Below are 12,632 nucleotides of genomic sequence, written 5' to 3'. Positions count from 1 at the left end.
AATCTTCCTGGAACTGCTCGAATCTTCATTCGAAGATTCGAGCAAAACCTAAAACTACCCTAATGTATCCCAAAATCCCACCAGTCACTCTCCTGACCTCACTTATAACCAAACCAAACTTGGTTTGGTTCGAATCTGACCAGAAATGATCAAGCCCCAAATTAGACCTTCAAGAACCCTAAAATTCCAAATCATGGAATCTGCCCAAATTTAATAAAAGGTTGGGGTCTAATCGACCTTAATCGAAGTATTTTCAGTTGAGAATACTTCGACTAAGGTCTGTTCGATCTCAAAGTGTCCGAATCAGAGTTTCGAAGATTGGATTCGTATAATTCTGTTATTATGAGGTATTTCCTTTTCTTTCCTTCGTATTTGCTTCTCTACATATCTGTTTATCTGCTGTATTGATTTTAAAATTTCTTTTGGTCAATTGACCTTGTTCATATTCAATAGGATCAATTCTGTCATTTGTTTAGGTTCGATATGATTGTTATGTGTTATAATTTGTATAATCGATTAATGAGTTGCGTCGATTAATTAGTTTCCAGTTAATCTATGTTTCTGTCAATACCACTGAAATTGCCTGTGAATTGCCTAATTGTCTGTGTCTGATTATTTAGTATCAGTTGTGGCAAGCAGTCAGTTAATAAGTTTCGTCTATTAATTCATTCTTGTTTATAGACCAGTAAGTTCGTCAGACAGTTGTTGTGTGTGTTGATCTGCAGATACTCAGTTTCAGAGAATTGTCAATAGACTGACAATGATACTGCATTCATGTGCATATTGATTAAATATTTCAGTTTCAGTTTTAGGGATTGTGTTAAGTTCTATGTTGTGTTAAGTCTAGATTGATTTAATTCCAAGTTCATTAGTTCCAATTGATTTCTAACTTTAGTCCTTCAGTAATCAGAAATAAGTTTGGGTACATTTGAAAGTCAGGTTTAAATTTTAAATCTTTGTTAAGGTTGAAAACAGATTTCAGATTTTAAAAGTTGTAATGCAATAGTGTTTGTGTTAGGAGGGCAGCAATATTAAGGGTTTTCAGGGGCAATTTGGGATTGAAACAGTTAAGTTCATACTTTAGTATTAGTGCTTTGTTAATGGGGGTATTAACTAATGCATTAATGGGGAACAAAAGGTAATGGAGAGCTGAAAATCAGGGAAAAGGCTTCCTTAGTGGGATTTAAAGTAAAAAGAGCAGATTTTTAGTGGAAATTCTAATTTTGTTGAAAAGAAGAGGGGTCGGGCAGCACTTAAGGAGAGGGGACAAACTTGTATAAAGAGAGGGGAGGGTCTGGACAGAAGGGAAAAAGAACAGATTTTAAAAAAAGAGGAGAGACTAAAGGAGAAAGGAATCTGGAAAAATACTGGAAAAGAGAGGGAAAAATTCAGAAAGTAAAAATCAGAACTTTTACATTAAGAGTTTCAGGCTGCTTTTCCTGAGTGTTTAACAAATCAGAAGACTGTGTCCTTGCATCTGTCTGTGTTTCATTTTGGTATTGCTGGTTTTCAGTTTTAGTATTTCCTGGATTTACTGGTTGTTGCTGTACTGCTGTGTTGCTGTGTATGCTACTGCTGCTTTATGCACTGATCCTCCTCTTCTTCTCTTTGCTTTTCAAATACCAGGTACACAAATTGATACACTGGTTCTTGTAGGTTAAAACTTGAAGCATGAATGCAAAGAAGTGAAGAGTTGAAGTTTTAAATTCATTATAGTTGTTTATTTATTTGTATACGTATTAGAATACCTTTTTCATTAGAATCATGTAAGTGTTTATTTATGTATAACTGGACATGCCTTTTTGCAATAGTTTAGTAAGAAAACTACCCATGTATGTTTAGTTAAAAGGATTGATGATATAGTAACTCTTGTTCTGTTACTTCAGTATTATTTGTTAAATTGCATATATCAAAAGCATGTTAGGCCATTTAGATTATTATCAAACATTCAATAGTTATCTCATTGAACAAATGGCCTGTTTCGGAAACTGATAGGAACATTGTTTAATTAGATACAAGTAGTTAATTTAATGCATGTAAATGGTTTTTTAAAAAAAAATTAATTAGATTTCCAAGTTCTTACATTCCAGTAGAACGCCACTTTAAATTTGAAGAAACTTGTTAATAAGATGATACCATTTTTTACAAGCTATGAATGTGTAGAAACCATTAATTAGCCCTATTGGATTAGGGATGGCCCGGGTCCAGTTTTACCTCACATACATTGGACTTGGGCCCAATAAATGGCAAACGGATCGCCCTTATTGCATCATTTTCAGAATTAACAAATCGTGTACGGATCTTAACTAATAACCCGCAAGCATGTAAATAAATTAGGTACTTTTTCTTATTTTATTTTAGAGACGGACGGAAATAGAAAAACATAGTTACTATAGGACGATCTTTTTTAAAATAAAAATGGAGGTGTGACTCGCCATAGTAAATCACAAATTGCGGGGCCCTCAGTAAATATTTACTATAAAAATTGCTTAGACTTCGGAATGGACCATTTAGCAAACTTTCACGGCCCTACCCAAAGTAAGTGATACGCTAGTCGCTTTAGGCGCGCCTTTAATAATTTAATTTTCTTAAAACTCGGGTGCACATTTATGTGACCCAAATCAAAATCTTAATAGAGTCGGAATATGTCGATAACCACGAGTACATTGATGTGACGTGGTTCGAGATACATTTTCACGATGTTGCAATTCTCTATAAAATAATAATAACAATAAAGCGGTTAAAAGTTGAAATTGCACTATAATTTTTGAACATGTATTAAAATCAGATATTTTAGCTATTACAGCAGTTTAAGCGACCGTGCTAGAACCACGGGATTCGGGGGTGCCTAACACCTTCCCTCGGGTCAACAGAATGCCTTACTTAGAATTTATGGTTCGCAGACTTCATTTTGAAAGTCGAATATTTTCCTCGATACGGGATTAAATTGGTGACTTGGGACACCTTAAATCTCCCAAGTGGCGACTCTGAGTAAATAAATAAATCCCGTTTCGATTGTCCTTTAATTGGAAAAACTCCTTCACCCCTCACGGGGATGGAAAAAGGAGGTGTGACACCTCTTATCAACTAGAGTCTCATTCCAACACTTTCATATACTTCCAATGATAAATGAAACACGCAGTAAGCTGTAACCGTTTTCTCAGATCAACCATCCATGAAGCCATTTCTCCTTTGGCAAAGACCATAGCAAATTTCTGAGCTGAACCTTGATGTTTTCCTTCCAACATGCTGAAATCAAATCTGTTTGCAGTGATTAAAGATCCCGACGATCTCATCTAATCTAACACAACTACTCTGGTGACATTGACACATCAATATAGGATAAAGCCACGACTTGTGCAATCCGTGCACCAATAAGCCACAATCCGAGCACCAATAAGCTACAATCCGAACTTACTCAATTCATGAAATTGACTCAAATGAAAGAGCTGTACCGCAAGCTCACTAGTACCACCACAACACAAGAATGAGAACCCGCCATACATTGTAGAAACGGAACACACGAATCCAACCCGCAGGATCATACTTCCACATAGCTTCGCTCCAATGTGTGATCTCATCCAAACACTGGCCCACATGAGACACCTTAAGTTACTATGTTCAAAATCGACAACTGTGCACAATATGATGTCTAAAACCGAAGCAGTCATCATAACCACCATGAGGCAATTACATAATACCACACAACTCGAAATGACATAACCGATACGCCATCCACTGAGCAATACCCAGTGCTCTTCCCGCTCGATTTCCACTACGAAACCCCAATGGAATCGCACCATCTGTGCTTATAACCAACAAATCATAACGTCTCGCAACATAGAAAATTAATCGATAGATCACCTCAGAACACTAATAGCTCAACAACAACCGAATTACCACATCCCTCACCAATAGCAAATTGAAGTCAACAAAGCCGTCTCGATGCAAAACACATATCCATATAGGTCTACCAATGAACCACACATCAACTCTAGTCACACACAACAGATAAATAATCCTCCAAAAGTTCACAATGACTGAATCATAGCACATACTATCATCTGACTAACTTACCCACATCTTTGTCGTCCACAACCACGAGCTAACCTGTATATGAGAACTTCTAGTCTCCAAGTCCATAAAGCACACGTATTACCATATCTAATCCCAATTCCGCCGCTCGCATATATAACACACCTCTAGTACTCAATCATCTCATGAGAGATACACCTAAAATTCTTCTATGCCACCCCAGCAGACTCGAATATCATCAGACGATCGGACAAGATAGTGCTGCAATACCAATAAAGCATCCATAACTCAAACACATCGCCCTATCTGAAATGTATACCCTCATCAAGCCACACCAATCGGTGATCTCATTCATCTAGTCACCTAACGCTGCCCATGCTATCTAAGAATTTGTGACCTCCCTTTCAAATATGAACCGTGACCTTACACATGCAAATCTCAATCCTACACAACATACTGCATAACCCGTACCTTCCTAGGATAACCACAAGAACTTCATATCCCTTCCAAACCACAATCAACTATGTACTCCACTAGACAAGAACTTCCCATTGATCCCATCTAGAAGTAAATCACTATACATCCCATGCTTCTCACGCCAATAGAAAAAATATACCTCTCTAACTGTGGTGGAAACCGTCTAGAGCTCTCCAAATTTCATTTGCACAAAACTAAACCGTCAGGACTGAATCCTCCTAACTCAACCACGCTACGAGGCCACTAAAACCCAAGAGCATTGTCGCGAAATACTTGTATAAACTCATTACCTCCTAAGCATCCAAAGAACTAATCATATCCCTACTACACCGATCCGGCCTACTACCAAACTATCCCATCTATCCGAGTTTCCTTCTGATCTACCGTCAGCTTGACACTTCTTCTTGCTACAACACCACAATTCCTTAACCCAGACTCACCACACGAGACCCAAGTACAAAACCACCCTGTCTAAGACTCATAAGCCGCTAAATACTCTCTTAAATATTCCCAAAAGCACCACATTCAAAATACTTTACTTTGAAGAGACTTCCTGCGAATCTAAATCCGTTACCTTTACCTTCCTGATACTGATACATGGAATCCCATAATTAATATAGAAAATACCACAAGTCTTGACATCTTCCAATGAAAGCTCAGTTTCTAGCCACATATACGACTTGAAAATACCCAATTGTTACATGAAAAATCTTGAACACATTAGAACCATTATCGGGAGTCATCCACTCTACACAACCCGCAATTAGCCCGATCAAAAGAACCGAACAACCTGTGCCTCATTAGCACTTCAGACACTGTAGAATGCAACCTCATCCCGATGCAACCAAGCAACTTCCTGCTCTATGCATCGAGCATCCTTTACAAATAACAACTCAAGACATTCCGTGATTCTCACAAACCTATGAAGCATACTACAACCTTTGTCAAAATTTTCCTTTACACGAGCCATCCTTGATCTCAATCTACGTAGGCCATAACTGATTCACCAGTATGCCTCAAACTGGAACCAACATAGCACATAACCTGCAATCAACTAAGCAATAACAGACTCCCCCACTTGGCTCGAAGCTATAGATCAAAACACACTCAATAACTCATAACGCATATACTCTATTGCTGCCATAATACCATAATGAGATTAAACTCAACCCTTCATACGCTCGTGAAACACAGACCACCTGGTACTTTAAATCTTATGCAAATTTCGCATTCACTCTCATAGCAGTTGAACCCCAATCTCTTAAACGACCCAAATTTTAATCGCAACATATATATTACACTTGTAAATGAGAGCTCCTAACAGACAACTTAAGGATCATACAACCTCAGAACACTCTATAGGAGATAACCCACCTATTTTACGTCCAACTAACATTTCTGTATACCTTCCACCATCATAAACATTAAGCAATCACTTAGTCTTCCTGAGTCTGAACTCATACCGTAACATGAAATTTACTTCACTCCCAACTAGAACACATGAAAAGATTCTTCACACCCCCATAACTCGGGGCTATACCTCCAATCGAGATGAAAATCAAGTACCTAATAGTTCTTCTATCCTCCAGTAGACCCTTCTCATCATTTCCAAATTATATGAATACACCTCGCAGTCATAACATACTCATCACGTAGCTATCCAGTCATTACTCCTACCAATAGGACACTACCGAACGTATAAGTTCAAAAACATTTGCTCACACAATCAACACCTCGGTCTCAAGCTATAGGCAAAAGAATCTGTCCTCAAGTCCTCTAGACTAGCCCAACATTAACACAAAGAGATCACATCTCGCCCCTCGCTCAGGGAATCACAAGTCATCGATGCACATCTGATACCGAGCGCTCATACACGCATACGAACACGTGGAAGGAATTCAAAGAGTTATTTTTCAAGTTGAATCAAGGACGCACGATAAGAATTCAAGAATGTGAAGTTTTTCCTAAAGGTTCTGCAACCTCTCGAGGATAAATACAGACGTTTCTGTACCGATCCGCGAGACTCTTCTAAACCTGCTCATGACTTGTGAGACCTATGTAACCTAGGCTCTGATACCGACTTGTCACGATCCAAAATCCGACCCGGTCATGATGGCGCCTATCATGAAACTAGGTCAGCCGACGCAACTCCCGAATCAACCATTTTTTCAATAAAAGTTGTTTTTATACCATTTATAAACCAATAATCTCATAATGAAAATTTAAAAGAAAAGTGCAGAATAATTACACAAGCCCGAAATCGGGGTGTCACTAGTCATAAGCATCTACCAAGGTCTGAATACAACAAGAGTCTAAAAATATGCTAAATACAATAATGAAAAATGAGGAAGGAAAGCAGTGCTGCGAACGTCGTGCAACCACCTTGCTAACTCCGCCTACTCCACCTCTGAGCAATCAACACCCGCTATCGGGTTCCGAAATACCTGAATCTGCACACCAGGTGCAGGGAGTGATGTGAGTACTCCAACCCAGTAAGTAATAAGAGTAAATAAAGACTGAGCGGTAGGAAATGATGAATCCATATTTATGATAAACTCAATAAGCACAACAGTCTTACAAATCAGAATACGAGTCAATCGTCTCATTTAAAATCCAGCTTTTGAAAAAAAAATCATTTGAAAATGCTTTCCAACAGTTTTCGTAGGGGTTCAATACCATTTATAATAAAAGAGATGAAAACCATAATCGGCCCCTCGGGCAAAACATAGTTCGTAAACAGTCCCTCGGGCAAAACAAGAATCATAAACACCTCATATCCTAAAAGTCTCAGTGGAAATAACAAAGCCAAAACCAGTGATAAAATACCGAATATCTCATAAAAACTCCAGCTTAAATGAAAGTTGTTTAAAAATATTTGTTCAACATTTTCAACAGAGGCTCAGTATAAAGAGGAGTGAAAACAACAATTACATCAAAACAAGCCCCTCGGGCAAAGCATCACTCATAAATGTATACAGCCCCTCGGGCAAGTCTCTCAGTCACTCGAGACTCAACTCTCATCAGTCAGCGGTCACACTCAGCACTCACACTCAATAAGTACCATATAGTATTCGCTGCGGCGTGCATCCCGATCCATATATCGCTCCGGCGTACAACCCGATCCATATATATAGTCGACTGCGCTCACTGGGGGTGTGCAGACTCCGGAGGGGCTCCTACAGCCCAAACGCTATATCGCTGCGGCGTGCAGCCCGATCCATATATATATATATATATATATATATATATATATATATATATATTGCTGCGGCGTGCAGCCCGATCCATAAATATATAATCCTCACAACCAGGCCCTCGGTCTCTCTCAGTCATTAACCTCACCATCAAACCCTCGGTCTATCTCGGTCATCAACCTCACCATCAGACCCTCGGTCTATCTCAGTCAATACCCTCACAATCAGACCCTCGGTCTATCTCAGTCATCAACCTCACAATCACTCGGACCATCAGTTAAACAGGGAACCCAGCCCAATCAGTTTTCACATTTTAAAAATTAAAGTGATAAAACCAGATTTAAACAATAAACATGTAAATCATGACTGAGGATATGCTTTCAAGAAAAATAGAATGAGGAAAAATAGTAAAAATGCCCTTAAGGGTCTCAACAGGTCGGCACAAGGCCCCAAACATGGCATACAACCCAAAATATAATATCAATCTCAAAATATGGAATATCATAAGATTTCAAATCAAATACGCGACTTAACAGTCATACGGGACAGACCAAGTCACAATCCCCAATGGTTCACGACTCCACGCTCGTCATCTAGTGTGTGCGTCACCTCAAAGTAGTACAGCGATGTGAAATTTGGGGTTTCAGACCCTCATGACAGCATTTACAATCATTACTTACCTCGATCCGATCCAAACTCTAGCTCGCGATGCCTTTGCCCTCACGAATCGACCTCCGGATGCTCCAAATATAGCCACAATCAGTACATAACTGTTAAAATATGCTAAGGGAACAAAGCCCACTCGAAAATATCCAATTTGCATAAAAAATTACGAAATTGCTCAAACCCGGCCCTCGGGCCCACATCTCGAAATCCGATAACAATCACATCAATAAAATCCTCATTCACTCACGAGTCCACCCATATCAAATTCGTCAAAATCCAATCTCAATTGCTCATTCAATTCCCCAAAAGAAATCTCAACTTTTCTTTCATTTTCCCCCAAATTTCACTCTAAATTCTCAAATTAAATGATAAAATTCAAGACCAAATCATGGAATTAAACCAAATATGAGTGAAGAATACTTATCCCAATAGCTCCACTGAAAATCTCCTCAAATTCCACCTTTTCCCGAGCTCTCCAATGGTTTTTATGAAATTGGACTTAAATCCTCAATTTAAAAATATAAACTGCCTGCCCAGACATTTCTTCATCGCGAACGCGACATATCCCTCGCGTTCGCGAAACACACTGCTTCATTGACAGAAATTTCTTCTACGCAAATGCGAGAAGGCTCTCGTGAACGCGATGCACAACACACTCATCACTCCGCGATCGCAACCCCAACTACGCGAACGCGTAGAACAAATGCACTAAGGACCCAGCTATCCTTCTTCCTCTATGCGAACGCAACCTGAACCTCGCGAACATGGTGACCAAAGACCTCACACCTTCGCGATCGCGGAACCATTCTCGCGAACGCGAAGGCCAATTTCATAGCCTCGCACCTTAACCCTTCGCGAACGCAGGACATGCATCGCGAACGCGAAGGTCAAAAACCTGCAACTCCACCACCAACAATTCTGCAATATTTTACAACATGAGATGGTCCGATTGACCACCCGAAACTCACCCGAGGCCCTCGGGACCTCAACCAAACATGCCAACATATCCCATAAACAACATTCAAACACCAAATTCGCATCGAATTCAAGCCTAAGAATTCCAAAATCTTCCGAATTACGCTTTTGATCAAAACCCGACCAAACCATGTTCGAATAACCTGAAATTTAGCACACACGTCAAAAATGATACAACGAAGCTACTGCAACTTTCATAATTCCATTCCAACCCCTATATCAAAATCTCACCTATCAACCGGAAAATGCCAAAATCTCAATTTCGCCAATTCATGCCTAAACCTTCCACGGACTTCCAAAATGCATTTCGATCATGCTCTTAAGTCCCAAATCACCTAACAGAGCTAACCAAATCATAAAAATATCAATCCGAGATCATATACTAATAAGTCAAATCTTGGTCAAACTTTTCAAATTTTAAGCTTCAAACTAGGACCTGTTCTTCCAAAGTCATTCTAATTACCCTGAAAACTAAAACCAACAATTTAAATAAGTCATAATACATCACACGGAGCAAGTCATGCTCGAGAACTGGCGAGCAAAGTGCAAAAGCTCAAAACAACCAGTCGGGTCGTTACAATTTGGTTTATGACCAAAAACTAATTATGAGGAGAATAGTTATTATAATGTGTTGGTCTGAGATGAATAAGTGATGTTGCATGCAAGATAGCATGGCCCCAAACAGTAGTGAGCAATTTTATTTTCATAAGTAGTGGTCTTGCTATCAATTGCAGGCGTTTAATAAATGACTCTGCAAGGCCATTTTGAGTATGAACATAAGCTACATGATATTCAACTTTTATCCCAACTGATAGATAATAATCATCAAAAGCTTGAGATGAGAATTCTCAAGCATTATCAAGGCGAATAGCCTTTATAGGATAATCCGGAAATTGTGCCCTTAATTAAATTATATGGTCTAATAACTTTGCAAACGCCAGGTTGCGAGATGATAGTAGGCATACATGAGACCATCTTGAAAATGCATCTATTAGGACTATAAAATATTTAAAAAACCCACTTAGTGGGTGAATAGGTCCACATATATTCCATGTATATGCTCTAAAAAGGCATGAGATTCCATGCCAACCTTCATTGGTGATGGTCTAGTGAGCATTTTGTCTTGATAACAAGCATCACAAGAGAATTCATCATTTGTAAGAATCTTCAGGTTCTTTAGTGGATACCCACTCGAATTTCCAATAATTTGTCTCATTATTATTGATCCAAGATGGCCCAACGGCCATGCCAAAGCACAAAAGTATTTGAATCAGTAAACTTCTGGTTTATGATAGAGTGTGCTTCAACTGTACTGATCTTTGAATAATATAAGCCAAAAGATAAAGTTGGTAACTTTTCTACAATGCATTTCTGGCCAGAAATATTCTTTTTAATACAAAGATATTCAACGTTCTTTTTATCTATTGTCTCAACATGACACCCGTTTCGGCGGATATCTATAAAACTCAACAAGTTTCTTTGGGACTTAGAGGAGAACAATGCATTGTCTATAATAAGCCTTCCAGAGCCTTCAATCAAACTTATATTACCAAAAATTGTTGAAACATTTGCTTTTTCCTTATGCAAATAAGAAAAGTATTTCTGATTCTTGAATATGGCATGAGTTGTTCCACTATCAATTATACAAATATCTTCATGATTGGCCTTTGATCCAAATATAATTTGAGGATTATTCATATTTTTCAAAACGACATAAACAAAATAAATATTATAGTAAATATCATTATCAAAGCATAACTTTTACATAACCATATCAACTAATACAAACAACAGAAATTTAAATTTCTACAAATGCATCAGCGATCACATGATTTATTTCTCCTTCTGGGAGTGCAAAGTAATCAGCATCCAAATGCATGAAGTCAACATTATCTTCAGAAATAAAACTTGCTTCAACATTTTTTTCTGTCTTTTTTAGGGAGGCTTGATAAAGCTCAACCAGGTGCATTGGCGTACGACAAGTACGTGACCAATGCCTTTTTCCTCCACATCTATAGCATGCATTTTCTGCATTTGTTGCTTGCACCGTATCATGTTTTTGTTCCTTCATTTTCCACTGTTGGTGGTTAGGAGGGTTCTTTGGTACATTATTATTACCATGATTAAATTTTCTTCCCCGGCCACGGCCATGACCACGACTGGGGCCACGACCTTTTCCACGCTTAGCTTGATGGAAGTTCGTCTCATTCACTTTAGGGAATGAACAAGAACCAGTTGATCGGCTTTTATGGTTTTTCATTAATAGCCCATTATGTTGCTCGGCTACAAGAAGATGTGAGATAAGTTCAGAATACTTTTTGAATCCATCTCTCGATATTGTTGCTGCAGGAGCATATTTGAGGCATGAAAAGTGGTGAAAGTTTTCTCCAACATATCATTATCAGTAATATTATCAATACATAATTTCAATTGGAAAATAATTCTGAACATAGCAGAATTATACTCACTGATAGATTTAAAATCTTATAGCCTTAAATGAGTCCAGTCATAACGTGCATGTGGAAGAACGACCATCTTCAGGTGATCATATCTATCTTTCAAATTATTCCACAGTATGACTGGATCTTTAACAGTAAGATATTCCATTTTCAGGCCCTCATCAAGGTGATGACATAGAAATATCATTGCTTTAGCATGGTCTTGCTTTGATGCCCCATTTTTGTCCTTGATGGTGTCTTCCAGACCCATCGCATCAAGATGGATTTCAGCATCAAGTACCCAAGACATGTAGCTTTTGCCCGATATATCCAAGGCTACAAATTCAAGTTTATAAAGATTTGACATTATTTAGAAAAAGAAAGTTCGTACTTTTGATACTTTCAAAGTATTTGCTCGAGATGGCAGAGTCTCGTGCTGATAACGTGTTATAAAATAACAATTGTAAAGTAAAATAAACTAAAGACAAGTATAGAGAGAAACTAATATATTATTCAACTTTCAAACTGATATCCATAATGAACTGAAATCTCCTCAATTTATAGAAGAAAGGAAGCAACTGCGAGGCTTTTTTTCAGTTGCTTGTAAGCTGTTTGCATGGGCTGCTTGCAACCTGCCTGTTTAATAAGAAGCTGCTGCAAATCATTTTATTGAGTTGCTTGCAACCTGCCTGCATCAGCTGCTTGTAGATAAACTTCAACGTACTAAATAGATAATCTTCTTCAGGAAGATTATCTATAGCGGAGTAATAAATGAACATCCACAATATAATAGTTTCCTACTTATTATAATAATTTATATATTTATTCATTTTTTAAATATTGACAC

This window comes from Nicotiana tabacum, chromosome 16 (genome assembly GCF_000715075.1).
Source record: "Nicotiana tabacum cultivar K326 chromosome 16, ASM71507v2, whole genome shotgun sequence".
NCBI lineage: Eukaryota > Viridiplantae > Streptophyta > Magnoliopsida > Solanales > Solanaceae > Nicotiana > Nicotiana tabacum.
Note: the sequence above shows the minus strand (reverse complement) of the source record.